The sequence below is a fragment of the Spermophilus citellus genome, assembly GCF_964194105.1.
Source record: "Spermophilus citellus genome assembly, chromosome: 3".
In the NCBI taxonomy this organism is placed as follows: Eukaryota; Metazoa; Chordata; class Mammalia; order Rodentia; family Sciuridae; genus Spermophilus; species Spermophilus citellus.
In genome coordinates this window covers 33,905,414-33,929,710 of record NC_138184.1, presented here as the reverse complement: position 1 = coordinate 33,929,710, position 24,297 = coordinate 33,905,414, and the positions used below count along the sequence as shown (strand labels likewise).

Below are 24,297 nucleotides of genomic sequence, written 5' to 3'. Positions count from 1 at the left end.
GACAAAAGACCAAATCGAAGTTGAAGATCAGTGTATTAATCAACTTCTTCACTGCTGTGACTAAAAGACCCAACCAGGACAATTGGAGAAGAGGAAGAGTTTATTTGAGGGCTCATGCTTTCAGAAATCTCAGTCCATAGACAGCTGTCTCCATTCCCTGGGGCTTGAGGTGAGACAGAACATCATGGTGGATGAGTGTGGTGGGAGGAAGCAGCTCACATGACAATCAAGAATCTGAGAGAGACTGACCTCAGTTCACCAAGTATATACCCTAAAGACATGTCTCCAGTGATTCGCCTCTTCCAGCTATACCTGACTGGCCTTCAGTTACCACTCAATTAATGCCATCAGGGGATAAATTCACAGATTGGGTTATAAGAATAGAGCCTTAACCCAATCATGTCTTCCCTAAACCTTCTTGTATTCTCTCACATAAGAACTTTTGGGGGATACCTTATATCCAAACCATAGCAATCAGGATGCATAGCCAAGAACCAGCTGCTTGTTCAGTGGTGGTGAAGGAGCTTATTGTGGTGGAAGCATTGCTGAAGTAAATTAAAACGCCAATTAAATGGAAAGCAATACCCAGAGTTTGAAGGTGCAAGAACTGCCTGAGCATTTCCCATAAATGAACATATATGGGCCTGATAGCATAGGCTGGCCTGGAGCCAGTGTTACTCTGGCTCATGAAGATGACTTCGGTTTTTATGGTCAGCGAGAGTGACCACATAATATTCTGAAGTGGGAGAGGTGGTCTGGGGGATCTATGCTCAATCCCTTGAAGCACCTTTGGTTCTGGGGATTGAACCCACGAGTTCTGTACCAGTGAGGTACATCACCAGTGTTTAAAAATTTTTTTGTTTGAGACAACTTCTCAATAAGTTTTTGGCCTCAAACTTGGAATCATCCTGCCTCAGTCTCCTGAGTCACTGGAATTATAGGTGACTTGAAAGGGAGTACATGGAGCCCCACAGGGCAAAGAGATATATTTTGTAAGTCCTTACCCCAATCGAATGTGTGCAGGTACAGGTGTGTGGTGTGACTCCATGGTGGCTGCTGTCTTGGAAAACACCATCTGATGTTGTGGGTGGTGTGATCAGGGAGAGTGACTACATAGGACTCTGGAGTAGGAGAGGTGGTCTAGGGGATCTATGCTACCATTCCCTGAAGCAACCTTGGTTCTGGGGATTGAACTTGGGAGTTGTGTACCAGTGAGGTACATCCCCAGCCTTTAAAATATTTTTTGTTTGAGACAAGTTCTCAATAAGTTTCTGTCCTCAAACTTGGAACTGTCCTTCCTCAGTCTCCTGTGTCACTGGAATTCAAAAGGTTAGTGTTGGCCACATCTGGCCCTAATTTTTTGATTTTTGATTTTTTTTTTCTTTTTAGATATACATGACATTAGAGTGTATTTTGACATATTATACATATATGGAGTACAAGTTATTTTAAATAGGATCCCATTCTTGTTAGAAATACTTTTGGCCATTCTTCCTCATCTTTCATAGGTATGTATTATCCCTGAATCCTGAGTTCTTCGGGGGTCTGCTGTACAAATTATTCCCCTTGGAAAGGGGGCTACCCACTGCTAACATTCTTTCTTTGGTCTGCAAATTTCATGTGCTTTCAGAGCTTCATTTTTGTTTTTTTAACCCTCTATCCTTTTTTGCCTCAGAATCTCCATTGATAGGATTTGTGGGGTGTTGAGTTAGGGTGGTGGTGTCGCGGGTTCATTCCCCGTAGGGGCCACCAAATGCCGCAGTCTGGCTGGGCACAATTCAGGAGCCACTTGTCAAAAGAAACGAACTTTATTTTTAGAACACACACCGCACCACACAGCTCTACAGGAAAACCCTCAGAGCCCAACTGCCACCACCAGCTTCCCACAAGCCTCTCCCCCTCCCCCACTCCTCCTGCTCTTGAGGCCGATTGGCTGGGTCGCATGGGCGGAGCCAAAAGTCCCCCAATGAGCAGCTCTGTGGTCTGAAAGGGCGGGGAAACAACCCAAAGAGCATCACTGCAGAGGAGCCAATCCATTGGCAGCTAGAAGTTTGCTGGGGCTGCTGTGAGCCAATCATCAGCTGGCAGCTGGAAGTTTGCTGGGGCCCCTTCTGCTGGGGCCACTGTGAGCCAATCATCAGCTGGCAGCTGGTGCTGGTAGCTGGAAGTTTGCTGGGGCCCCTTCGGCTGTGGCTCTCAAGAGCGTTCCATCTTTAGTATTTCTCTAACATTAAGGCATACAGTGGCAGCCTGAGGAGAAGGCAAATAATGAACTTTTCTGAAGACATGGAAATATTTGAACATTTGCACCTTCTTTCTGTTCCTGGTCTTGATTCGGTTGTTTCACCTTCTTGAAGTGGGAAGGGAAGGGTAACCATGTCCCTGCAGATGGTGTTCTCTAAGACAGCAGCCAGCCTAGAGTCATACCACACACCTGTACCTGCACACATTCAATTGGGGTAAGGGCTTACAAAATATATTCCTTTACCCTATGGGGATCCATGTAGTCCTTCAATGATTTTTAAAATAAAATACAAAGAAAAAAATAGAAGAGTCAATTATTTTTCAAAATTGACCAGTCCATTATGCATAATGGTGGGACTTATGGGCATTGTATAAATATGACTTAATAAGATCATTTGGATCAATTTCATTCCCTACCACCTTCCCTCTCCCTCCTCTCTTCCCTCCCCAGGATCTGGTTGCTGTACTCTACTGATCTTCTATTACTGCATTATGACAATATATTAAATGGGATTCATTGTAGCATATTTGTACACGGATGTAACATAATTTGGTAGATTTCATTTCCCAGTATTTCTCCATTTCCTTTCCTTCTCCCTCTGAATCCTCTTTCTTTACTACATTGGTCTTCTATTTTCATGACACGCCCCCTCTTCAAATTCCTTTGTCTCTCTGTATCTTCTGCATATGAGAGAAAATATTCAACCCTTAACTTTGAGAGTATTATTTCATTTAGCATGATGTTTTCCAGCTCCATCCTTTCACCAGCAAAAGCCATAATTTTATTCAGAAGAATCGATTCTTGACTGTTATGCTTTCAAGGACTCGTGTCAAAAATTTAAACATCAATTAAAAGATGATTCAAGGTTGACTTTATCTATACTTGATTGGACTTTAAAGTCTGCTTTTAGATCCCAACTTGTGTGTCAGATAAGAGTCACTATGATCATTCTGTTCCACCCTGTGTAGAATATTAAATTTATTCTTGTGGCCATGTGGCATAATGGAAAAAGTTGAGTCTTATGATTCATACAACCTTGGGTTCAAATTCTAGTTATGCCACAGTAGACACATTATTTAACTTTTCTTAACCTTTGGTTTTCTTGCCTCTAGAGTAGTTACAGTTACAGCTACTTAATAGGTTATTTTAAAAGTTAATATTAAGCAATATTTTAAGCACTATGAAAAATGCTATGTACACAGTAGATGTTTAAAAGATTAATTTCCTTCTTGGACCCACAGCTAGAATTCACTTATTATTTTTCATGAATCAGATACCTTATTACTTTCAGGATCTTGATGTAAGCCCAAGAATATTTACTCATATTTATTGAATGCTTGCTACTTTATATTATTCTGTTTTCTGTTGACTTACTTATTCTCAATAAAATGTTAGTTACAATTTTCATTTCTATTTTGTATATAAGTAAATTGAGGTACAGAGAGGTTAAATAACTTGCTCAAGCTCACCTAACCTTTCACTGGTAAAGATGAGATTTGAACCTAAAATAATGATAGCATTTCCCAGCTTTGTTTAGGAGAAAAGATGAGCTTAACCTTCTCTTATACTTTGACCTTCTGGAAAGTTTGTATTAGCTCTTCTTGTGAAATGAAAAAAATCACAGAAAAGTTTTTCTACAAGGAAATATTATGAAATACATATAGAATTCATTTTGTGTGTGGGGGTGTTACAGATTGAGGTGATCTCATTTAAAACCGGCGTGGTGGCCCACACCTGTAATCCCAGCAGCTCGGGAGGCTGAGACGGGAGGATAGCAAGTTCAAAGCCAGCCTCAGCAAAAAGAGAGGCGCTAAGCAACTCAGTGAGACCCTGTCTCTAAATAAAATACAAAAAAAAAAAAAAAGGGGCTGGGGATGTGGAACTGAGTGCCCCTGAATTCAATCTCTGGTACCAAAGCAAACAAACAAACAAAACAAAACAAAACCCTAGTTTAAATTTCCAGGTAAGATCTTGAATCAGAGCCTCAGCCTTAGAGCAGTTCCTTACACCTGAGAGAGTGGTTGAAAGGATGTGGCTTCTCAGGAGACAGTTTTGTGGAGCTGGGATTCTGGAAGGTGGGGGCAGGTAAATCAGTTAGGGATAGTATTGGCAGAAAGTATCCCTAATTTTACGTATTGGCTTAATTTAAAGGAACATTAATTTACTGTTGCAACAAAATATCTGAAACTAGCGTTGAAGCATTATTTTAGTGACTTTATTCAGCACCTTACAGCATTCCATTTTTGTTTTTCACTTCTTCACTGTAGAAACTTATCATATTTCTTTACAAGGTGGCTGCCAGAATCCAGATACCATGTATGTACCAAAAGCATGAAGAGGAAAGGAGCATAGTTAGCAGAGTTTCTTCTTCCCCCAGTCTAGCTTTATTTCAGAAGCCCAAAGAAAGAGACATTCAACTTGCTCGTTAGCCAGGGTGGAGCCATGTGCATTTGTCTGCCTGGGAAGGAATCTAGGAAAATGAGCAACTAACTTACTGGCCTTTGTTGTGAGAAACAGGAGTTGAACAAAAGTTAGGAATGAATATCACCTTAGCCAGTCAGCTGTGTCAGCCATGATGGGTGGAGACCTGGGCAAAATTGTCAGTTGCCGTGGGAATGGAAAGCCCTAGATTAGGCAGACAAGTTCATAGATGTATACTACATGGTATGTAAATAGTCGTGAACTCGGACCTCAAGGACTTTGAACCATCCTCATGAGAGGAGGCTTAGCCCCTTGAATTCTTTCTCTGTCTTTCAAAGACTACATGGATCTTTCTGCCACCAGGCTCTGCTCATTTGAGTTTTCCAGCAACTCTTCTGTTATTTTCTCTCTTCTAGAGCTACCAGAACTTAATCTCACTTCATGTCCACCTGACAAGTTCATGGTGGTGTCTTGTTCCTTTTGTGATTAAGAGTTCAGACTGATTCTTAATCACTCAGTTCATAATTTAGTTAATGGACTACCTGATAGCAATTGCATTTTGCTATTTTGTCCTGCAGTTTAGTTTTTTGACATCAAGGTGTCCTATTTCACCAGTAAGAATGTAGATTCCTTTATATTCATTTTTTTTAAAAATGTTTTTTAGTTGTTGTTGGACCTTTATTTATTTGTACATGGTGCTGAGAATCGAACCGAGTGCCTCACGCATGCAGTGAGCCACAACCCCAGTCCCTTATGCATTTTTTAATAGACAAAATTGTGTTATGTGCTGCATTTTTAAAATATATGGAATGACTTAATTGAGCTAATACATGTGCTACTTCATGGACTTCTATTTTTGTGGTAAGAACACTTCAAATTTACTTTCTTGGTAATTTTCGTGAATAGGTTGTTTTTAGCCATAGTCACCGTGTTGTCTGATAGGTCTCTCCCTTCGATTTCTGTCTTTTGATTGAGCTTTTGTGTTCTTTGACACAAAAGCATCTTCCCAATCCTCCAACCTGTTGCCTGTGGTAGCTACTATTTTATTCTCCATTTTTTTATGAGTTTAAAAACAGTGTACATAAGAATGAGACCATGTGATATTTGTCTTTGTGTCAGATTTCACTTAGCACAATGTCCTCCAGGTTCATGTTGTCACAAAAGAGAGGATGTTCTTTTCTGAGGCAGAAGAATATTTCATTGTGTATATATACCACATTTTCCTTCTCCATTTATCTGCTGCTGGACCCTTGGCCTAATTCCATATCTTGGCTCTTATGCACGTATTGCAGTGAACTTGGGAGTGTAGCAATCTCTTTGACATACTCATTTCATTTGATTTGTGCATAAGCCTAGTAGTAGAATAGTGGAAGTCATATGCTAGTTGTTTTTAATTTTTTGAGGACCTTCTGTACTCTCTGTTAAAACAGCTGCACTAATTTCCATCCCTCACCAGCTTCCTTTTTCTCTACATCTTCACCAGGACTTGTTACCTTATTTTTTTCATTGTGGTCATTCTAACAGAGGTGAAGAATGCCTCCTGGTGTTTTAAATTCTAATTCAGATCGCCCTGATACTTAGTGATCTTGAGCTCTCCCCCACCCCATATACCGGAGGCAATTTGTGTGTCTCCTTTAGAGAGACACCTGTTGAGTCCTTTGTCCATTTAAAAATTGGGTTATTTTGCTTGCCATTGAGTTGTTTCAGTTCCTTTTTGCTGCTGCTGTTGTATTTTTGGATATTTACTCGTTATCAGATATGGTTTGAAAGCATTTTCTCCTGTTTGGTGGGCTGTCTTTTCACTCTGTTAATTTGTTTCTTTTGCAATGCAGAAGCTTTTTAGTTTGTCTGTTTTCTCTTGGGTTGCCTGTGAAGATTGTGGGTTTCTTACAATGGATCCTCCTCCCTTTCTTTGTAAAGGCCATGGCAAAAGGCAGAGCACCTAGTTGGTACTTGATTTAGACATATTGATTAACTCTCCTTAAATGAGGAAGTTTATTTAAAACCCTAATTTATCCATAAAAATAATTTAAATCTGTGGCATGCTTCCAAAAATTCTAAAAAACAAAATGAGGGAAACAGTTCCTTTAGTGTACACTCTTCTGACCCAGCTTGAACTTTGTTTTAAGGCATATACTGAAATATGTTGTTTTCTTCAAAAACCCTGTGATGCATTATCCTGCACGTAATGATGATTTGGGGTGAGGGGGCGGGTGGAAGGAAACCCAAACTTTGTTCCCTAAGCTGATTTTAGTTTTGTATTATAGACAAAACGGCTGCTATGCATATCCACTGTGCTATTTGGGCTCTCCTATTTTTTGAAGTGTTTTCAGTAATACCATGGGTTGTCGAATTTTACTTTCTCCAGTCAAGTGACTATTTCATATGAGCAGAAAAGGAAAAGACTTAATGTGAGCACAGCAGTTTTTAAAAAGAAGTCACATTCTTTAGAGAAGGGGAGATAACAGTGGGGCCTCCAAAAAGGTCGAGGTGCTCAAACAGTGGATACAGCCATAGGCTCTGTGTTTGCTCAGTGTTTGAATGAAAATTCTATTTGTACTTGAGGATGATAGAATTCGAAATGGTTGTATTTCAGCTTTATAATGTTCTTGAGAGTGTGACTGCATTTTTTTTTGCCCTTTTTTTCTTTTCATCTTTGATGTCCAGCTGGTATTTTGAGACAAGAGTATGATTATGGAATTGGGTTTGAAGAGCAGCACTAAATCATTCTCACTTGGTACTTGACCTTCATCCTCGACGGAATAGATTTCATGGGAAGAATCAGGTTGGGGAAGATATAATTTAATTCTGCTATGGGTCAAGCACAAAGGTTAAGTTCTTTAAGTTCCTCATCCTATGATACCGCTTGGTGATTTTTTTTTTCTTTTGGGAAGAAAAGCAATTTTTAATATTAGTATCATTTTTTCCTCTGTTCCACATTTTTTTTGATTACTTGAACAGACAAGCATATTTAAAAATAGGGTTTTTTTTGTTTCCTTACCACTACTTCTTCATGTACCTTGTAGGAAAGAGTCAATTTAAAAAAAAAATTAAAGATTATATTGCTTCTATCTTGACATGGCAGGTGACAAAATAATTAATAATTTCAAAACCATAAAGTTTTATTATTTGTTTAAAAAACATTACTGGAACAGGAGTGTATTTATCTCCTTCCTCTGCACCTCAAAATGAGGTCATAGATTTACCCTGAAGATTTCTTCTGTAAATTCTTCAGCTTTGACATGGCCTTGTTTTGGATCGTTTCCTAAGGAAGCATCAGTGTCTCTTTGTCACATTTGTTCCCTTCATGGTGCCTCCCTTCAGGAGGATGTCCTCCACCCTCCCTGCACTTCTGTCTCCCATGTCTGTGCTGTGATGGTTTTCTCCCCCACTTGGAGGAGACATCATCTCTCTGCTGGGTCAGTTGTTAAATGAGCATGCTGATCTCCCAAACACTCTTGCTTTAGGTATTTTCTTTGCAGACCTAGTCCTATGTACACATTCTTATTTTGAAAATAGATATGTATCAACCTTTTCTCTAGGCATCATAGCCAACCCTTTCTGCTCTGCCTTCTTACCCCCCCATTTCCTGGCAGGTTCAAAACAGAGTGCTTCAAATTGTGGGTGGCATCCAAAGGAGATTGGCCTGCAGTGATCTTCTGCCCCATAAATGGTTCCTTCCATGTGAATGTCAACAAGGTGCTCTTACATTCTGGCTCCTTGTTGATGTTTCTGGGACTGTGGCCTCTGACTTTGCCCTCATGCTGCAAGTTGAGATTGAACCTCTTAACCATTGTTTTCAGCTCACCATCTTTTTGTTTAAAAATGGTTCTTAAGTGAATATTCTCCCACCTTTCATCATATCATTTTGGAATGCTCTACTAAGTATTATCCTTTAAATATGACCTGATTTATTTAATGGGTGGTCTCATTTTGAGAGATGGTAACTGTGGGTGTTATACTACTTTCCTGTGAAACTGCAGGTTATTGTTTAGGTCACTTACTTTTAGGATAGTGAATATTAAGGTTGTAGATGAATTTGGGAGTATATAATACCAAACAAAATTAATTTTTTTTGTTTACTTGAGGTCTCAAAAGGCCAGTAAGACCTAAATTTATTCTAGCATGTGTTTTCTTATTGAAAAGATAGTATCTATAACATCATGGTGGCACATAACATGTACCAATAGTGAATTGGCTGAGAAAGAAATAAAATCAGTCCTATTTACAACATCCCCTACCCCCCGCCAACAATACCTAGGAATAAATCAAGGAAATGAAAATTGCAAAATACTGAAGAAAGGAATTGAAGACACTGGAAGGAGCCAAAAGCTCCCGTTTGTGGATTGGGAGAATGAATATTTTTAAAATGGTCATACTACCCAAAGCAATCGACAGATTTAGTGTAGTCACCAAGAAAATATCGGTGAAATTTTTCACAAAATACAAAACACAACCCTAAAATTTATATGGAAGCCCAAAAGACCCTGAATAGCCAAAGAATTCCTGAGCATACAAAGCAAAGCTGGTGGTATCACAATACCTGATTTTAAAATATACTGCAGAGCCACACTGATAAAACCATATGGTATGGGCACAAAAATAAATCCACAGACCAATGGAACAGAAGACCAAGAAATTAACACATCTTCAGGCAACTGATGATTGACAAAGGTGCCAGAAACCTACATCAGAGAAAGAAGAGTCTCTTGGCAAACAGTGAGGAGAAAGTTTCCACATGTGAGCGTCCAGTTTTCTCCTACCCTGCACAAAATTCAACTCAAAATGGACCAAAGACCTGAAATTTGAAACTATTAAAGGAAAGCTGGAGAAATTTCAAGATACTGGCTCAGGCAATGATTTTCTGGAAAGGACTCCAGTACTCAGGAAATAAAAGCAAGATTATATTAAACTAAAATGGGAGAATGTTCACTAAGAACTATTCTTAAAAAACAATGGTTAATAGGTTCAATCTGAACTAGCAGCGTGAGGGCAAAGTGAGAGGCCATAATCCCAGAAATGTGAGCAATAAAGAGCCAAAATACCTGAGCACCTTGTTGACATTCACATGAAAGGAGCTATTTATGGGGCTTTTTAGCTCCTGCACAGCGAACAGACTAAAGAGATTACCTCCACAATGGAACGAGATATTAGCCAGTGATGTATCTGACAAAGGACTTATATCCAGAATATATTAATAAAACAAAAAAACTTAAAGACCTCAAATAATCCAATCAACAAATGGACGAGCATTCTGAACAGGCCTTTCTCAAAGGAAGTATAATGGCTAATAAATGTATGAAAAATGCTTAATATGTTTAGCTACCAGGAAATGCAAATCAAAATCACGTTTCATTTTACCCCAGTTAGAATGGTGATTATAAAAATAAAAATAATAAAATAAAAAATAAATGCTGGTAAAGTAGAGAAAAATGAACACTTACATTCCCATCAATGGTGTATTAGCAGAGTCACCATGCAAAACAATAAGGAGTTTCTTTAAAAAAAAAAGCTAAAAATAGAACCACAAATAATCCATCACTCCTGGGTATTTTTCCAGAGGAATGACCTCAGCATACAAGAGACCTGCATACCCGTGTTTATTGCAGCACTATCTATAATAGCTAAGATATAGAATAAGCCTTGTTGCTTGTCAGCAGATGAATGAAGAAAATATGCTGTGTTTATACAATGGAGTAGTATTAAGCCATAGACAAGAATAAAGTCCTGTTTTTGGCAGGAAAATAGATGGAAGTAGAAGACATGTTATGCAAAACAATCCCAACATAGAAAGAAAAGTATCACATATTTTCTCTCATTTTTTGAAACTTGGAAGAGTAAAAGAAGGGATCGGGATGGGAAGGTGATTAGGAGGAGGGCAAGATGAAGCAAGAGAAGAGAGGGTGGGAGAAAGGAAGGTGAATATGGTCAAAGCACGATCTCTGCATGGCATGTATGGAAATGCCACAGTTAAGACATATTAATTTGGTTCATGGTATGACTGTGACTAGAAGCTAGACATCTCCCATTCTGACATAATTTCACTGTCTCACTACCAGTCCTGGATCTATCACCAACAGTGTAGACCCTGGGTCCTTCCTAAGGTTTCCCCAGAGAAGAAAATCTGGTCTGCAAAACCCTTTTCATCATATGCAGATCTCAAGTGAACTGACATCCTGTCGGTAGTAGGTTACATTTTTGAAATCCATCGTGAATATGCAAACCATTCCAAAATGTATTATATCCTTTTGTTTTATCTGTATTTTTTGAACTGAGTCATCATAAGTCATTATAACACACATACCTTAAGAAGAAGTTGGTGCCATATAAGGAGAAGTATAATGGGGAACTTTCATTAATTCATAGGGGTGGGGAGAGGTTGTACATCTTATAGAGGTTTTTGGTTTCATGCATTCTATTTTTCTCCCTAAACACCTAAAAGACTCTCGGGGAACCAGTCACTCCTGACATCTTGTTATCAAGGATTCATTCTTTGACTGTTTTATTGAGTACCTATTTTTTGTGCCAGATATCATGCTAGGTACTAAAGATTAGTACCTTCCACCCCAGGGATAAAATTCTTTACCCTTGCAGAGATTTATGTTCTGGAAGAGAGGTGGGCAAATACTTGACACAGACTAATTCTTCTGTGCCTTCTGGTTTTTCTTCCCGTAAGTCATCTGATCTCCCAATAGAATTGGTGGGGCTGCCTATGTGTAGGCAGTGTGTATCAAGATGTACAGACCAGGTAACCTGTGGAGCTGATGGCAAGCATTGTGTATGTGCTTATAAATATGAAAAATCTGAGAGTAATGAAAGCACAAGCCAGGACTTGAAGCCAAGTTTGGATTAGAAAAATACCACCTAAAACTGAAAGAGTAATTTCCTTTATTATATGGCTTATCTCTGATTGGAAGATTTTTCTGGCAGGAAGACACTTTGAGCACTTGGATAGAAATCAGTGTTTCCCACCTGGTATGTACCTGGTTGAATTTGGTGAAGTGTTACCTATTTGCAGTCGTTCCACTACTAGGTGTCCAGGACTGGGGAATTTTGAAGCTAAAGATACGGTGGGGGTCATCAGCTGGTAGATGGTAATCATTGTCTTAAGAATGAGTATACAGGGTGAGATGGGAGGGGCTGATGCAAATTTCCTGTGGGCAAACATATATAAGGGCAGAGGGCAGGGATCTCCAAAGGCACTGAGAAGTGTATATGGAATGGAATCAAAATGAAGACACTTCCAAAGAGTTAATCCTATTAATGGTGGCGAGGGCACAAGAAAGCTACATATCAGTGAATCCATTGCATTTAGAAGGGATTACAAGTGAGAAGGGCCAAGGATGTCTGAAATAAGCACAGCAAATGCAAGAAATGGAACTACAAGAACTGGCCAAGAAAGCATAGGAAGGAGGATTCAGGACTGTGATGCTGGTGTAACATTTCCAATATCTCCGAAAGGTTGTTTTTCTTATTCATGGTGCTTCATTGAAATCAGAGATACTCTCATATTAGTGAGCACTCCTTTGATGTCACCCATTTTGGAGGGAAATCCATTTCCAAGAGGAGACTCTGTTGTGCTCTGCTGAAAATCAGCCTCCAGGAAATTCATGTGGGAATTCTAAGGAGAAGGGAAAAGCTTCTGGGGAGATGTTTTGAAATCCTTTGAGCTGCATGTAATCAGTGCAAACTTTACATGTATATTGACTGTACACTACAAGCAGTAAAGACCTCAAAGGTACTCGTCCATTATGAGAACAAACAGCAATTTAAGCAATATTTTCCCAGAGAAAAGAATCAGGAAGAACAAAGATGCTAGGGTTGAGGTTTTTCCCCCCTGTTCATTTGTGAGAAAATGTGCTTTTGATTGATATCTACCAAAGACTGTTCAACCTAGCATATTTTTGATAGTTGATGAATCTTCAGAATAGTAATGCAAATCATTTGGGGTGGGGCTTTCAGGCACTTTTCCCAATGCTTCTTTTATTCTTTCCAGTATCTGGAACATGAAGACTGAGAATGAAAATAATTGCACTAGCTCTCTTTCTTCCCTCTCCCGTGAGTTTGATCCTCATACTCCATACCTCCACTCCTAGTCTCATGAATTCTTCACTTTTATTTTTACTTATAGGGCTGGAACACTTTTTTGGAAAAGCAAGAATATGCCATGCTGTAGAAGACAGGACCTAGGATGACTTTGGCATACTTCTCTGTACCCCTTTCTTTGGAATTCTTCTACTTGAGTGACTCATTTATAGAATTGTGGAGTGAGGCTAGGGATGTGTCTCAGCGGAAGAGCATTTGCTTAGAGTGTTCTAGGCCGTAAGTTTCATTGCAAACAAATTTTGAAAAGTAAAAATGGGGAATTGTTAGAGGGAAATCTGAGTATCTAGTTCAGGTCAATGTACTGAAATGAAAAGATTATGTTTCCCCATTTCCACATGTTTTTCTTCATGATTCTATTTGATTTGTATAGTCACCTTGTGTGTTGGTGGCATTTTGGTATCAAGACTCCACACAGATAAGATGCTGCTGAAACCATTAGACCGTGACAACTTAATAGCATATTGGTAATGTGTCCAGCTTATATCTACTCAGATTCATATACAGGGTAATTTCATATGTTGCTTAGAAAAATAAAGACAAGAAATACCGCCATTATATAACAAACCACCAATTTCAGGCTTCATTTACAAAGGAGTAATGCTCTATGTTAAATAAACATTAAAGAGGTTTCTGTTCTCGTCTGTTGTGGTTGAAAAATATTTGTCATGTAATAACTCAGAGTTAATATATTTGTGTTAAATTAAATAAAGACACTTAATAAGAAAAATGTGGGTCAGAATACATCGTTGTTTAGCCCTAAAGTATGTTAACTCTTTAAGATGCCACATCAGTATTTCAGATAATCTATAATTGTTTTTGTGGACATAGTTTCTAAGTAGCATGGCATTTTAAACACATTGGGATCCTTGAAGGCTGCAGAACCTTCTCTTGTTTCTCTGGTTCCTGATTAACTCTCAGGAAACCTGAGGAACAGTGAGTATTAATGAGCTGATACTTTCGGAGGTGTGCTGCATGACAGGAAATAAGCTGGATTTCGCACATATCATCTCTGATCCTCATCATAATATTGTTCTCTTTGTATGGATTAGAAGACTGAGTTTCTGTTTTAGTCAGCATTTTCACTGTTATGGCCATAAGATCTGACCCAAACAACTGTAGAAGAGGAAGAGTTTATTTGAGGCTCATGGTTTCAGAGGTCTCAGCCCATGGACAGCTGGCTCCATTCTTCTGGGCTCCAGGTGAGGCAGAACACCATGGTGGACGAGTGTGGCAGAGGGAAGTGCTTATATAATGATCAGGAAGCAGTGAGATTACACTCGCCAGATACAAAATATATACCCCAAACCTAGGCCCCTAATGCCCCACCTCTTGGATACACACCCCACCTACCTTCAGTTACAACTTGACTAATCCCATCAGGTCATTAATTCACAGATTGGGTTAAGGCTGTCATAACCCAATCATTTCTCCTCTAAACTTTCTTGCATTGTCTCTGCATGAGCTTTGGGGGGGACACTTCAAATCCAAACCAAAACAGCCTCAGAGAATTGAAGTAATTGCCCAAAAGTAAGTAACTCATAACAAGAAGAGATTAAAGTGCAAGCCCCATGGTCTCTAAATTTCAGACTCTGTCTGCTGGATCAGTTATCAGAATCTGAGGAGGGGACTCAGATATTCTTGAAGGGCCCCTTATAGAGTCTAAAGTAGAGCTTTGATTGGATTAGGCTGTACTTGTCTACTCTTGGCTACATTTTGTTTTTTATGTGCATAAGATAAAAAAATAGTTTTACTACATTGTTTACTTGTGGGGACAAAGATACAGACTAACAAAAGGGCGTTTCATTTTGCATTATCTTCAAGTTTCTGTGTGAAGTTTCTTCATTCCCTATAAAGAGAAGGGCTATAAACATGTGTGCCGAACCTGCCTATGTGGGGCTGTTGCTGTGTTCTTAGGAATAAAAATAAATAAAAGAAGGCAGATATTTATTCTGAATAAACGTCCCATCTACATATGTGGAAAATGTTAAGCAAAATTGTGTGCATATTGATAACAAGTGTCAAAAAAGAATTGAAGTGTGGTGAATATGAAAACAGAATATTTAATCCCCCATCTCTTTAACCAGAGATGCTAGACTGTTCTTGGGGTGGGGATGGGGCAGATGAATGAGTGGTAGGGATAAAGAAGATTTACTTACACTTCTTCACTTCCACATCCTTGATATTTGACGTTTAGGTCAAATCATATTGACCAAGAATCTGACCTGTCTTAAATGTATCCAATTGTCAGCAAATGTGATTCACCATTCTAGAGTGTTGCTTTTTTAAATTGTTTATTTGCTTGATATGGTTTGCATAGTGGGGGATAATTCTTTTACATTTATCTCCGCTGCCCAGCTAGGCCAGTGAAACCCCCAAATAATATTGTTGACATCCTTGTTTAATATTCACCTTGGCTCCACTTCATACCCTGCTGCAAATTAAATCTTGCTCACCCCTCAATTTATGGCTTTGCTATCAATGGATCCTTGGGAAATTAACTATCAAAATGACAACAGAAGGCAGTAGAAGGCCATCTGATCTTAACTGGTCATCAATATCACCAGCACAGTTTGCTTGGAGTTGCTTAACTTGTGTTATAACATTAATTTATTTGGACTTTCAAGATTGAGTGATGCTTTACCAGGTAGTGCTAATAGAATCTAATATCATTACCCTCATTTTCATTAATTATTGGTTGCAAGGAGGTGCTGCAATTTCTAGTTGTTTAAGTGCATATTCTTCTTGTTACACAGTGGTGGGGACATTACTATTAATAGTTAATTTGACCTTATGAAGAATTTCCCAAAACACAGACACAACACAGATTTTACTGGATGAATGGTATTTGTTCTCTGTGCTTGATTGTCATAGAATTTAGGAAGGTACATGGTCATTATCAGGACTGGAGTTAGAGACATATGTAATCAGAGAGGTGTTAGGCTGAGAAAGGTCCCTCTGCTTTCTGAACCAGACGGTTATTTGGTTGATTGCAGTGTGAATGGAAATTTTAGGATATTGAATGGTTTCACATGGACTTGTATTCAAAGATAGTGCACACAGTGAGCAATCCTGCAACTTCTTCCACATTTTTCCACGAAAGGGGAACTTCTCAATAAATCCAAGGATCCAGGGACTTGAAATCAATGTTCTCCCTTAGTTATGGGGGTTCTCACAGAAAGATCCCTAGGCAGTTGATGAATGTTCTCTTCAGCAAAGGAGAAGGGATGTCCTGTACCTTTATATATATAATATATATTGGTTAGACACAATACCTTTATTTTGTTTATTTTTACGTGGTGCTGAGGATCGAACCCAGGGCCTAGCACGTGCTAGGCGAGCACTCTACCGCTGAGCCACCACCCCAGCCCCTGTCCTGGACCTTTTATAATTTCTCTCTCTCTCTCTCTCTCTCTCTCTCTCTCTTTGGTATCAGAGGAATGGGCTACAGGGAATAATCTAATTCAGTTGTGACTTCAGCATGTGAGATCATTTTGTGGTTGGTGGGGAGACATAGGAAGTTGAATGTGCTACTCTATCTTCATTTCTTCCTAAATATATTTAAGTAGATAGGAATTCCTATAAAAAGGAATGGCCAGCAGTGTGTTTGAATTATGATTTTTTTTTTCTTCCAAAGGTAAGCATGTGGATTGTTGGTCTTCCTTACCTAGGATAATGGTTATAACATTACTCTCCTGTGTTCCCATAGGAAGGAAAAACAAATCAAGAATAATGCTAATGGGATTTCAAGTGTCATGGGCCCCTAAGGATAGCTCTGTTTGTACAAGAGCTTAGTCCTGAGGGAGAGGGGGTGGAGAAAAGCTAATGTGGTGGGAAGAGGGATGAAGAGATCAGGACAGAGAGAAGCAGAAACTGCTGTCAGTCTGAGACATATGAAGACTGTTCCTAAGACTGTTTCGTGCTTTGAGACTGTCTTCCTTTTCTAACGTTTGGAGTTCCCTCACATGCATAGAAGCCCAAGAAAGCTCATTAGAAACATAAGCAGCAAGATTCATACCATGCCTTCCCTGTGTCTGCTTTTCATTGGCTTTAATGTTTGCTTTCCATTTGGCCTCCTTGGTTCTATTCAGATTCTGGGCACGTAGAGAGATGCATATTTTTGTAGTGGGTCTGTTCTATCTATGGTTGAGTTTGCAGGAGGGCATGCCATTAGAAAAGTTTTACTTAGTAATAGGGAAGAGAAGGAAAGCTTTGTGTTTGCAGTACTAGCCTTGTTTCAATGACATTTAAAAGATGGATGTTCACCACCATGCATCTTTCCAGGCTAAGAATCCAGTCTATCTTGAGAAGATGAATGGATCGGAGAGGCTGGTTAATACATTATCTTTGTTTTGCTGTTGGCTAGCAGGAGAGAAAGGTTACAACGGCCAATAGGTTGTTCAGTTCTTGTTTTTATGTTGACATAGAGTATTCAATATGCTGAACACTAAAATTGCCTGTGCTACTTAATTCCTGAAGGTAACCAAAAATAGGATGGAGAGAATGAATGAAATATAAGTTAGCAGTTACTTTTTAGTCCTTTCCCATTATTTCTGAATCAATCAGAAACCTCTTTTCTGGCATCCTAAAACATAAAGATTTCCAGTGTCTTGTCCTTGCCCTTGGATGGGATTCTCTGGAGAATGGACATAGTGTGTGCATGGCTTAATTTTTGCCACTTTCTCTGAAGCTAGCTGAGGTAGGAGTTTAGAGATCTGAAGATAAAACGTATTTGTAAGAGGGGAAATTTGCCATGAGGACAGGACATTGAATTATGATCATTTGTACCTAGGCATATTTAAGAGGACAGGGCACTTTAAGCTAATTTTTATTTGGTTTCGAAGCTGTGGAAGAAATGCTGCCAGGTTAGAACCACGGATATGGTAAAGTAATCATTTGACATTGCACTTACTAAATAACTTAAGAGTCAAGTTTGGGAAACTCGATGTTTTAGATGTATAACAAAATGTGAGGACAATTTTAAACATTAGTTTGATCTCCTCGCCCAAGGCTTGATATACTTATATTGGGAGACTATATATCCATTAGTATGTTGTCTTTGAAAATAAAATCAACTCAAATGGGGTTAAGCCAACAAAGGGAATGTATTAGCCCACATCACTTCAGAAGACCAAAGGTAGAGCAGACTTCAGGCAATATCTGATCCAGAGTCAAGAGGCCTCTGACTTGAGTGCTCATGGTTCTCTCGTCTATTCGCTCCCTGGTGTTCTGGCACCCTCCCGGTAGCAAAGGTCTGTAGCAGTTTCAGGCTTCCTGTCCATAGGAGGCTATCCAGAAGAGGCGCATGCACCATGTTTCCTCATTCCTTGAGAGGGGCCGAGACTCGCTTGGGTGATTTATGTCAGGTCCCACCCTCAACCCTGGAGGTGAGGATGGAGGCGGCATTCTCGGAATCACATGGCATCTCAAATATAAATGGCACATGTCAGAGATGGCTGAGTAGGTTCTTGAGATCTGACCAATGAGCGTCCAGGATGGTGTGCTGGGATAATTTCCATCAGTTTCTGTTAAGACGTGTTTCTGGTGGTTAACAACGTGCAGTTATCAGTTCCACTGAAGATACCTGGAAAGCTAAATCCCTTATTTTATGTGAGCACAATATCTTTCACAAGCAGCACGTGCACTCCCTCCTTTAATTCTTGGTGCAATTGAATCCCATGTATTTTTTCTTATTTAATAGTCACTGGAAAGAAAAAACAGCTGGTCTAGCCCTTCTGTATCATATCCTTAAACCTGTTTTCTGTGTTTTACTATCAGTTTTATTAGCTCTGCCTCCTGGTATCCCAGCAAGGTAAATGCCCTTGTTTTCTTGGTCTCCAGCTCATTGCTTTGGGGCAGTATAACTGACTTGTTCAAGGTCATACTCTGAGTTACAAGGAAGAAGTGGTACCAATGGGCCATAGCTTCTAGGCTATAGAATTTAGCAAATTGTAACTGGACCACATTTGACCTGTGGCCTGTTGCCTGTGTTTGTAAAGTTTTATTGAAACACAACCATGTTCATTTATGTTTGTCTATGATTGCCTTCACTACCGTAGCAGAATTGAGTAGTTGTGGAGGACACTGTATGGCTTCAAAGGTCTACGATATGTACAGTGTTGCCCTTTACTGAACCCATGGATTGAACGAGCCACATTCTTCACTTTAAAAGCTGGTGAGCAATTTTATGCCTGGATATTACACTCTTCTCAGTCCTTTCTGGTTAAAGGTGGTCTTTCAAAGTGATCAAAGATGGGTAGAGATAGAAATCATCTGAGGAGATTCATCCAATCCTACTCTTCAGTACCACAGATAAAAGAATGAGGATCAGAGATGACAAGTGATTTACACAAGGTTCCATGGTGCTTTACCAATGGACCAGAGTGCTCTTCATTTCCTGTACCCAGGTTTATGTGTTGGAAGGTTACCTAAGCATTCTGCTACCCAACAAGGCATGAGGTCTGAAGTGTATTTGGGGAGAGAGTTTTGGGGAGGATCCGTGATGCTCTGACACAAATTCAGATACAGTTATTTAACATAACTTTATGCATTTTCTTCATCTGAAGAATGAAAAACAGCAATAGCATATGCTATCTGGGTCTTTACTATGATTGAGACATTCTGTGTAAAGGACATAGAATTATGAGTGTTAGCTATTGTTGTCATCATCATCATCAAAATCGGCAGTGGCAGTAGACAAATTAGTATCCAGCCTCATTTTTCTTGCCAGTCTTTGAGGAAGAGGTTTACCCTCCTTATCCAAGGCTAGTCATTCTCACATCTTCTCAAGAACCTTATTCTGTCAATTGTCTTATATATTCTGTATCCTCTGTTACTTCTTGTTCATGTATCCTTCAAATTATCAACAAAATATTCATGTCTTGAATACTGTTCCAAAGACATTGCTATCACCTGTTTCAGCTTGAAATAGAATTCTGCTTCTTCCCATCTTTTCATTCCCCTAGTGGATCACATTTCACTGTCCTTACTCTCTTAAGTTCCATTCTGAAGTCAAGTCTTTTAAAACTCCCTGGCCAGATGTCACAGATAAATCTGAGACCACAGTCTTCATCTGTCACCATCTTATGGAGCGTTAAAGTTCCTGACACCACAGTAGGTGAGAAACACTTTCCCTTGTGTTTGAACCATGATCCTTTTTTCTCACTTGCTGATAAATCTTCCTCTCAAATGATCCCTTCTCTGCCATCCTGTGTACAGTATGTTCTCAGGTTCTATACTGAGGTGCTCTGCTTACCAATCTTCTACTTTTGCCTGACTTTAGAGACTACCTATTAAGCTGATGAGTATCTCTATCTGAATGTAACAGCAGAATTTACACCCCCGAGCTCTGCTCCCAAGTGGCTCCTCTATTTGACTCTTCCTTCTCTTGGTTTGCATGTTGTTTTAATACCTAATGTATTCCAAACATTTGTTATCAGCCACATTCTGTGCTGAGAGCTTTAAAAACAAGATAATAGAATTTTTTTCAAAGTTTAAAAAAAATTAACAAAAATATACAAAGTAAATATGTTCAGATAAGCAGGACCCAGATCACAAAATAACATCACCAGCATTTTAGAAAACTTCCCTTGCAGTTACTAATCCTCATCTAATGGTGATTGTTGTTCTGACTTGTTCTAACAACGTGTATTCATTTTGCCTGTTTCTGTGCATTATTTAAATGGAGTCACATAGTTTGTACTATTTGTGTCTGGCTTCTTTCCTCAGTATTATATTTAGATGCACCCATCTTTTTGTGCAGAGTTGTTGATTGCACATTCTTATCCGTGTATAGTGTTCCATTGTAGGAACACAATTTATGTATCCCTTTTTTTGTTGTGGAGATTGGGGTTTTCAGTTTTTAAAATTAGAAGTGAGACTACTATGAAATTTTCAAATACATCATTTGGCACCCATACATACACATTTTTGAGTGTATTCCTAAAAAGTGAAATTACTAGCTGATGTAATACCCAATATACTTCAGTACTAGTAAATATTGATAATTTTCCAAAGCTGTTATCAGTTTATATCCCCAGCACCAGCATGAGATTTCATGTAGCATATCGCATAAGCACATATTTGAACAGTTCTATGACATAATTACCATTTTTATTTCACATTTGAATAAAATCTGAGTCTTAAGCAACAGAAATGACCCATGTCATGGACTATGGATTCATGCTCCCAGGTTTGTCTGACCCCAGAGTGTGTGTACTCTTAACCCCCATCATTGCTTTCTTCTATAGCTTAAGGATGTCGTCATGCACAGATGATCCTCTACTTCATAATTTTCAAATCTCATTTAGCTAAAGCTTGCAGCTAGTCCATTGCCCAATGTATGTCAGTTTCTAATGTGGCCAATAGATGGTGCCAACAGTAGCCTGAGGCTTGAACAAATAAACTCAGGTATAGCCTCTGAGGCCAGCTCACACCAATATTGAGAGTAGTTCTGAGAGGCGGAAATCTTCGGATCATTGCTGTCTCCCACCCAAATGCCATGTGAATGTGCATCCCTCTCTGTTCTCTTTCCTCTATATTCTCATTACCACCTCTTCTCATCCCTTAACACTTAACAGGTGGCTACTTATGTATGCATTACAGCGCACTGAGCTCTGTAGAACAGAGACTAGGTCATAATCATTCTTGGTCTTGAGGGTCTAATATAAGTGCCTGACACAAAGAAGGTGATCATGTTTGGTCCTGCAAAATTCTTCTTGGGGGAGCCAAAAGGTACAAAATGATTATTCTTTCCTGAGGTCCCATAAGGTTGATAGGCATTTGGCCTGCCCGTCTGCTCTGAACGGCCTAGTATCATGCTCTGAGAGATTAGAGAAGAGAAGGCTCCAGCCCAGTGGCCTGGCTCATTTGTGCCTTCCATCTCTCCTTTTCAGAAGGATGAAAGATAAGAGATGATCCACACTATAATTTCCTTTAAGAAAAAAGAGTTGGCATAGCAGTTGAGTTGGGAGACCAAACTGCTCATTTACTCTCCTTCAAATTAAATGGCTAGTAATAAGGGACAGAATGGGGGTAAGTCAGTCTGAAGGCAGGTAGCAGAACCACCAAGGACAAATGTGTCCCTTTTATGAGAAAGATTCTTGGTTACTGGACCATTGGTAGGCTAGGGATTTGTTCTTATACACTTGGAAAAAAGTAGGGAAAAACAAAAAACCATTAAGCACAGTAACATTTCAAAATTATTTCCTCTGCCCAACCTTATTTCCTATCCACTTCCCACAGGTTGTAACTTTTCAAGGGTAGTATTGCTGTTCTCTCGTTCTACTCTATCACGTACTGGCTTAGGAGCCAGAGTGCTTGGGTACAACTCTTGGCACTGCCTCTTCCTATATATATGATCTTGGGCAAATTGCTTAACCTTTCTGACCCTCAGATTTCTCATCAGTAATGTGAATTTACCTCATTGGGTTGTAAGGTGGATTCAATGAGTTAATATACAGAAAACCCTTAGAGTAGTGGCAGCCGACGTTGAATACACTTAGTAAATACTGACTTTTTAATTAATCATACCAGATACAGCTATTTTATGCTGCTATCTGGAGAATAAAAAGCATTTCTACAGTAACCATGAACAAATTCATTTATTATGTTTCATGTTGTAGTAGTTTTTATTACAAGGGTAAAAAATGGCCAAATGTAAATGAGCTTATATCTAAACTATTTTTCTCACCAGTTTTACTGTATGTTTTCTGTACTCTTTCCATAATAGAATCCCATGCTCTCTACACATTATAATAATTCCTTATGTTTGTATTGCATCTTACAGTTTATAATCTCCTTTTATTTACAGAATCTCATTTGAATCTCAGAAATCCTTGCTAAACGGACAAGGCTAAAACACTACATTCTGTGTTATTTAAGGAGTCCATAAAACTTGTCCTTTTGTGGTGAGGGGAACTTGGAAGGTCTCAAGGCAAGTGAATGTCAGATCTGGGACCAGCATCCTTCCTATTCCAATAGTTTACACTTATTGTCAAGTTCCCAAGTTTATGTATAAATATGCACATGAGGGAGATTGGTAAACCGTAGGCGAATAGCATACAAGTCCATTAGTAAAACCTGTGCATACAATAGTTTCTACCCAGCCATAGAAATTAGGTCTCCAACTCCCTCAGAGTAGAAGGATTCACAACCAAGCACACCATTTTAAAAATAAGGGTGGGCAAGACAAATCCTGAATGAGTCTATTAAAGCTTCTGCAATTTTAGTTTCACTATAAAACAACTGAAAACAGCACTGTTGATGAGGACCGTATCAGTGAGAGTTCATAAATTTTTAGGGAGTAGCAAGAAAATTCCAAGATGTCCCTTTCCATTGGCTATGGCAAGTATTTTAGTTGTTTTATGTTTTAATTTTTGCAGAGACTGGCATACCCTACCACAAGGTCATTTTCTTTCTGGGTCTGCTTTGCCATCCAAATGTTCAATGCCTTTCTAATTTTATGACTCAGAATTATTGATTTCCATCTTCCTATGACCCACTTCTGACAGCCCCTCTTGGATGCCTCTGAGCTTTCTTCATTGGCTCAGATACAGCTAGAATGCAATACTAAGGGTCCTCAGCTCACTCAAGGCTTCCTCTAAGACCCCTCTTCTTTTTCTGCCACTTTCGATATCTCCTTAATTCCCAAACACCAGAACATATTAGTTTTCCTTTGGAAGATTGACCTGGTGTATTCTAGAATCAAAACCTTCACTTTTTTAGAATAAAAGGATGAGTGGCCCAATTTTTGTGTAAGATTTTATTGACTTCAGTTAAGCACATCTGCATGGAGTTTCTATACCTTCCATCACAGGTCCTCAGGAAAGTTCCATTCAAAGGCCCGGAATTTTATAATCCATCCAGACTCATTCAGATTGAGTGCCCTTCTCGTGGGAAGCCTGTGGAAACTGTGGAATGAGTAACGTATAGCTGTTCTTCATTGCTCCTCATTAAGGTGCCTTAACGCTTCTGTCTTTGTTCAATCCTTCTTCTCACTTGGTCAAAGGTGCACACCTGTGCCACAGTCAGTCTCTTGATAGAGCTTGGGGGCTTTTTCATTCGAAAATGCTTGCTAGTTTAAATTTTTCTCCTGTGTAAATGTAAGGGAGGAAGTCTATCCTGTTGTGCTAATGATCGGTTGGAAAAAAAAGTACAACTTTTTTGCAATTGGTAAGTACCATGGACTTATGAATTCTGACCCAGGGGAAAGGGATAGCAGCCCCTCCTTCCCTCTGTTCCACAGCAATGTGGTGGGTGCTGTGTGATTAGTCCAGAAGATGGCTTCAGGGCCCAGGCATTCATTTTCTCATCTGCAGCCACTTGTATGTCCCACCTCTCCATCTAGTCCCTAATGGCTCACTGCCTTTGTGAGTCCCTTTGCCCAAGGTTACGATCCCCCCCAATACTGAAAGGACAGACAACACTCAATGACTTCTTTAGAGCACAAATGCTCAGCTCTTTGCTACAACTCAGAAGACAACTCTAAAGGTCTTCCACATTCCAGAACACTCGAGAGGACTTCCTTG

At 39.3% G+C, this 24,297-nt stretch overlaps 1 protein-coding gene across 1 annotated transcript in view; it reads left to right on the top strand.

Annotated features, from left to right (window-relative positions):
* The window catches only part of LOC308643332 (uncharacterized protein), a gene marked incomplete at its 3' end in the record, with an annotated part of 608,590 nt that overhangs the window by 74,944 nt on the left and 509,349 nt on the right, over positions 1-24,297 (top strand). The window lies entirely within an intron of this gene.